This window comes from Vombatus ursinus, unplaced genomic scaffold (assembly GCF_900497805.2).
Source record: "Vombatus ursinus unplaced genomic scaffold, bare-nosed wombat genome assembly UNPS02015175.1, whole genome shotgun sequence".
Lineage (NCBI taxonomy): Eukaryota > Metazoa > Chordata > Mammalia > Diprotodontia > Vombatidae > Vombatus > Vombatus ursinus.
Window position 1 is genome coordinate 4051591 of NW_020954953.1, and position 6857 is coordinate 4058447.

Genomic DNA, 6857 nt, shown 5'->3' on the forward strand with positions numbered 1-6857 from the left:
TCAATGGATATTTAGATGCCCAAAGAGAAATATTAAAAGAGCAAAACTATAAGGCTATGTAAAGAGAGAGGCAGCATCTTATATAGTCAATAGTGTGCTGCAGTTAGAGTTTTAGGAAGACGTAAGTACAAATCCTACCTTTTTACTTACTAGTTGGGTGACCTTGGGAAAGTCATGTAAACTCTCAGCCTCAGTTTCTGCATATGAAAATGGGGTTAGTGATAATTGTGCTATCCATCTCACAGGTAGTGAGGATAAAATGGCAAATTGTATTTAATGATCTTTGCAAACCTCACAGGACTGTATAAATCGTAGTTGTTAGAATCATTATTCTTTCTATCCCATAGAACTCCCATCAATCCATTAAGTCATGAGCCTTGTACATAGGTTAGTTCATTAAATACTTAATCAAATGAATTTTGAGAAAAGAGAGAATGAATGAATTAATGTATGAATACATATATAATATAATAAATACACATTTATAGTATATATGATACAATATGCATTACATATTATATTTAATAAACATACATTTATAGCATAATTTAAAGTTTACAAAGCGCTTTACATATGTTTTATCGCTTGTTCTCATCAACAACCCAGGAAAGAGATATTATTATAGTATAATGAAATGGGACAGCTAGGTGGTGAAGTGGAGTTCCAGGCCAAGAGTCAAGAAGACCTGAGTTCAAATCTGAACTCAGACACTGGGCAAGTCACTTAACCCTGTTTGCCTCAGCTCCTCATCTGTAAAAAATAAACTGAAGAAAATGGAATCTCTGCCAAGAAAACCCCAAATGGAGTCACAAAGAGTTGGACAGAACTAAAATGACTGAACAACAAATAGTGGAAATGGGGCTGGGTTTGAAGTTATGGGATAGTAGTTTGAATCTTGGTTTTGCCAGTTATTTGTAGCCTAATTCTGAGCAAATCAATTAACTTCTCTTGGCCTCAGTTTCCTCATCTGTAAAATGAGGCTGTTGGACTAGATGACCTCTGGGGTTGTGTCTATCTCTAAGTCGATGACCCTGTAATGATCCCATTTTGTAGATACGGATGAAAGACCAAACAACTTAATGAGAGAAATCATTGCATCTTATATTTGTAGTCGGAAGCTAAGCCAGAGGTCATCTACTACTACCCCCTCATTTAACTGGAGAAGAACTGAGAGCTTCAGAAGATAAGTAGCTCTTCCAAGGACACAGAGGTAAAAAGTCAAACAGGCTCCTATTTTAGTAATCTATCCACCAGACCTCTGGTTCTCAAAATTTTTGCCATCAGGTCCCCTTTACACTCTTAAAAATTGAGTACCCTGAATAGGTATTTTTTCATTTGGGTAATATCTAGAAACATGTGCCATATTAGAAATTTAAAATGATCAATCTTCAAATATGTATTAATTCACTTGAAAATAACAGTAATAAACCCATCACATGTTAACATAAATAATATTTTATGCAAAATAACTGTTCTTCTCAAAAAAAATAACTATAGTTCTAAAACAAAAGTGAGAAGACCAGTATTGTGTTACCTATTTTTTCAAATCTCTTTATTGTCTGACTTAATAGAAGAAAGCTGGATTCTCATAACTGCTTCTGCATTTGAGCTGTTAAGCTATGTTGCTTTTGGTTGATGTATATGGAAAAAAGTCCAGCCTTGCACAGATAAGTAGTTGAAAAAGGAAGGAATATTGAATAGGCAGATAAAGTTTTAGCATTGTTATTAAAATAGCTTTGCAAGAGAACTTTGCAGATCCCCTGAAAGGGTCTCAGGGACCCATTGGGTGCCACAGACCACACTGAGATCTCCTGCACTCAAGAGTATGCTGGTAAATGTTTTAAGTTTTAAGTTTAATTTGTAATTAACATTTTCTCCATCAACTTTCTAGATGTCTGAAATTCCACTGGCGATCAACAAAACAACAAATCAAGCCCTGATTTGCAGCATTTGTCGATTTTCCAGGTATAAATACTGACACTGCAAATTTAACAATCAGCTTGAGCTGTTGGAGCAGACTCCAGCACACAATTGGCTACACTACACCATTTTGTTGTTGTTGTTGTTGTTGTCATTCAGTCATTTCAATCAAGTCCATCTCTTTGTGACCCCATTTGGGATTTTCTTGGCAAAGACACTGGAGTGGTTTTCCATTTCCTTCTCTAGCTCATTTTACAGATGAGAAAACCGAGCCAAACAGAGTTAAGTGACTTGTCCAAGGTCACACAGCTACTAAGTGTCTAAGGAAAGACTTGAACTCATGAAGATGAGACTTTCTGATTCTAAGCCCAGTGCTCTATCCATTTTGCTAGCTAGCACCTAGCTGCCCCTACACTAGGAAGAGTCAGATTGTCATAATGGAAGCCAAAGAACACTAGCACAAGTCATGATGTTGGGCTAGAGGAAACTGTCTGTTGAAGGCTGTTTTTGTGGTAACTGGGGAAAGTAAGGTTAATCTAGAATCCAGAAAGTTGTGCATGAAGATGAGAAGCAACCACAGGATTAGTTGCAGCTTTTAGCTCAGTAGATGAGAAAATGCGTGTCAATGTAAATTATGGAAATACATACAAACGCTATCTTTTTCTTATGATGAGTTGATATCAATTAATAGTAAGCAGTATGTTGACCTACATTTATATCTTTGAACACACTGTTACCATTCACTTCTAATAAAGAGCACAGACTTAAGAAATGAAGGCAAAAGTATGTATATGCAAACCCACATTCTGTACTACATTAGTACTGTGAGAACAAAAGAGGGCCACAATTGAAAATATCATCACCACCTGCAAGCACACAAAAGAAAAGATGAAGACAAACTCACCTTGAAATTCCATCACCCTTCAGTTCAATAAATATTTTAAGTGCCTACTGGGTGCTCATATTTGTTCTAGTTACAATTTCATTTTTCAAATATAGTTTCCAAAACAGGCAAATTGCAGAACTGATTGTCATTTTTACTTTCACTGTTCTTTGTAAAAAAAAAATTCTAACATTTGAAGGAGAAATGCTAAAAAAAAATGGGTCCCTCCCCACTTTAAACCTAAGATCCCATGATTCAATAATCAGAAACAATTTACCCCTTCAAATCTTGTGAGAAAAAAGAAGTCCTGATTCTTCCAAAATCTCCTAAGAATTGAGACAGCTAGCCACATCAGACCTTGGTTGTCTTAATTTGCCATGGATGATTTTCACCATCTCGCATAGTAATGAAGCACCTATTCAGTGCTTAATAAATGTTTGCTGAATATTTGACTGAATGGATATAAGGATGGGGACATCTTGAAAGATGTCCTTCCTCCTTGCAAACTTACACAGTGGATGGGAGTCATGAACAATCAATTGCCACAAAATACTATGTCAAACAAACAACTGGAAATGAAGGTTGACATCTTCTTAGGTCAAACTTCTCTCTTCAACTATACTTATTAAATTAATGAAACCAAACCCTTAGCTTTAAAGGTCAAACTGATGGAAGATACAGAAGCTTTGTGATGAGAAGCATCTTAGGCCAATACTGGAGGAAAAAAAATATGTAAGACTTAACACAATAATGTAAGATTGTCCAGCTAACTCATGTGGTTCCAAATCTATTTATATATTTCATGTATAGAGATCTACATTCCCCACCTTCCACAAACACTAGAAAGCTTTAAGAAGAGGGAAAAGAGGGCAGAATGCTTGCCAATTTGGGGTGCATATTTGATTACAAGACCCACATTGGTTTGTTCCTGCAATCCAGCTCTAATATGCCACTAATTAGGTAGGGGACAGTTCTGATTGTGATGAGATTGTCCCACTCTATCTTAGATTTCCTAGGAGACACATTAATTAAAGTGATTCACCTTCCTAACGAGCTGAAACTTTTCTGGAGCCTTAGCCCACCTCCTTACAACCCCCCCCCCCCCCACTTCCCCCCCTTCCCTAGAGAAAAACAATCTCTTTGTAAAATAGGCCAGGGAAATACCTTCACTGCTCTGGTAAGTTTGCCTAAACACTTTCAGGAAATTCCAAACAGTACAGACAAAATAAATCGCCTAAGGACTGGAAAGATATTTCCTCAAAGTATATAGAAGAACCAGACAAAACCACAGGTAGGTTAACACCACGATGATATCATAAACAACAAATATTCACTTAGACAGGAATATACAGGCACCCATACAGGTATTGCAACAGGATGCAGAAAAAAAAGAAATACAACTGGGTTGAACTTTTAACAAAATCAGTTCTAAGATTTACTCAGGATATCTTTTCAAAAACAGGTATTCCAGTTTGGGTGTGTTAACTTCAATAACCAACACCAAAAAGGGCCCTAAAAACAATAGCTTAGCTTTCCATTATTGGCAGCTTAACATAGCTCACAGCAAAGAATTATTGGTAATCGTGTACAATGTACCTCCCTCCTAGCTACATAATGGGCCATTCGCACAGGAAAGGGCCAATATACCGAGAGGGCCATTCTGCCGATTCTGGGAAGACTAGTCAGTCCTTATGGAGCCACCTCCTCTTATATTTCTAGAAGAGAATAAATCAAGAACGTTTTTTGCTAATCTTAACACGTATGAGTGTGTGTCAATTCATTAAATTCACTCCTATAACCAGAAACGCTAAAAAAAAAAAAATCACTTTGGTGAAGCCCAACAGAAAGAGCGGAAAATCTAACTTAGCTTTGTTTAACTTCCTTCTTAAGTTTTTTCCTATTTAAATGTACATGCTCACATAGTTTTGTATGATTTTGAGCTAGAAGGGACCATAAAAGTCATCTAGTTGAGACATGTCATATTTGAGGTCCACCGGCCCCATGTGGCCGGGAACAACTGCCCAACATAACTCCAATGAGATTAAAATGTAATTGGAAGATGTTTAACAAAATTAATAAAAATACAACGCAACATGTTAATTTGTGGTTTTGTAAGTTAATGTGCAGTCCACAGGAATCATTTTGATTTAAGTGTGACACCACTGAGTCTAATACAATCCCTTTATTTCACAACCAGGGAAACTAAGCCCAGGGACATGAAGTGGTTTGCCCAAGGTCACACAATAAGAAACAGCTGAAATTCAAACTCAAGTAATTTTTAATTCATTAATCAGACTGTCTACTCATTTGGATCAGCCTTCTAAGTAACAACAATTTCATGAGATTTTGCTAAATATTGATTTGCAATTAAAAAAAGAGTCATGATTGTATTGGCAGGAGGAGAACTGTACTTTTCCATTTACGATCACTTTCTCCCTGCAATAGGATACTGTGTTGGTGCTGACCATAGGACAGTGAAAAGAGTGTTGAATTTGGAGTCAAAAGACCTGGGTTCAGATCCTGACTCTTCCACTTGCTACCTGTTAAGCCTTAACTTCTCTGGACCTCAGTTTCCTTATTTGTAAATTGAGGGGATTCTGTTCAATGACAGCCCAAATTTATGACTCCATAAGTCGTGTCACCTCTCTTAGTAGCCCAGGTGCCTTCATTGTTAAATGAGGATTTGGTATTAGCTGAGCTCAAAGATCTCCTCCATCTGTAGATATATGATCCTAAGTACTACTAAGAGCAGCAATAGGAGCAGCTAGGTGGTGCAGTGGATAGAGCACTGGCCTTGGAGTCAGGAGGACCTGAGTTCAAATCCAGCCTCAGACCAGACACTTGACACTTACTAGTTGTGTGACCCTGGGCAAGTCACTTAATACCAATTGCCTAGCAAAAAAAAAAAAAAAAATCAAGAGTAGCAATAACTGACATCTTAAAACCCTTGAAGGTTTGCCAAGCATTTTTTATATATCATCTCATTTGATATTCCCCCAAAACTATCAGATAAGTATTATAACATTATCTATTGGCAAAATAATAATAATAACTAGTATTTGTATGAAGCTTGAAAGTTTGCAGAATACTTTAGCAATGTTACTTCATAATATGTTATGTGTTACCTCATAATCCTTATAACCCTTCAATAACTATTTTAATAGATGAGGCAGCTAGATGGTGTCATACTGCACAGAACGTAGAAGCCAGGAAGACCAGAGTTCAAATCCAGCCTCAGACACTTACTACCTGTGTGACCCCAGGCAAGTCACTTACTCTCAGTTTCCCCAATTGTAAAATGGGGATCATAATAGCACCTACCCCGCAGGGTTGTTTTGAGGGTCAAATGAGATAATATTTATAAAGTGCTAAGCATAGCACCTGGCACATAGTAGGTACAATATAAATGCTAGCTATCGTGATTGTTAACATTATTAATATTGATATTGCTATTATTACAAGAAAACAGGAAAAGAGAGGTTAAGTGTCATAGAACTAGCAAGTGTCTGAAGCTGGCCTCCTGACTCCAAGGTCAGGACTCGTCTGCCATACTTTCAAGCTGCCTAGCATATGCCTTTACCATATGTTCTCTTTGTTTATATGTAATGTTCTTTACCTATATGTTTTTCTTATTTATACATTTAGATATTTATTTAACACGTGTGTAGGGTTGATGTCGCTTCAATCGAACATATGTTCTTTTAATATTTCTCTGTATGTATATACACAAATATGTAGATAGATTTAGATGTAGATATACACACCTATGTTCATCTTCCTAAAGTCTTGAAACTAAGACTAGGGTCATTATTAAACACTAATATGCATCCCCAAGCTTCTGGGACATACCCTGCATCTTGAAATTCAGCTTCAGGATGCAGCCAGTCAGTTAGGAAACATTTATTAAGCTGACACATTATTATGTGTCAGGCATTGTGCTAGTAGTAGTGATGGTAGTAGTAGTAGTAGTAGTAGTTGTTGTTGTTGTAATAGCAGTAGTAGTAGTAGTTGTTTTAATAGCAGCAGTAGTAGTAGTTGTTGTAATAGCAGTAGT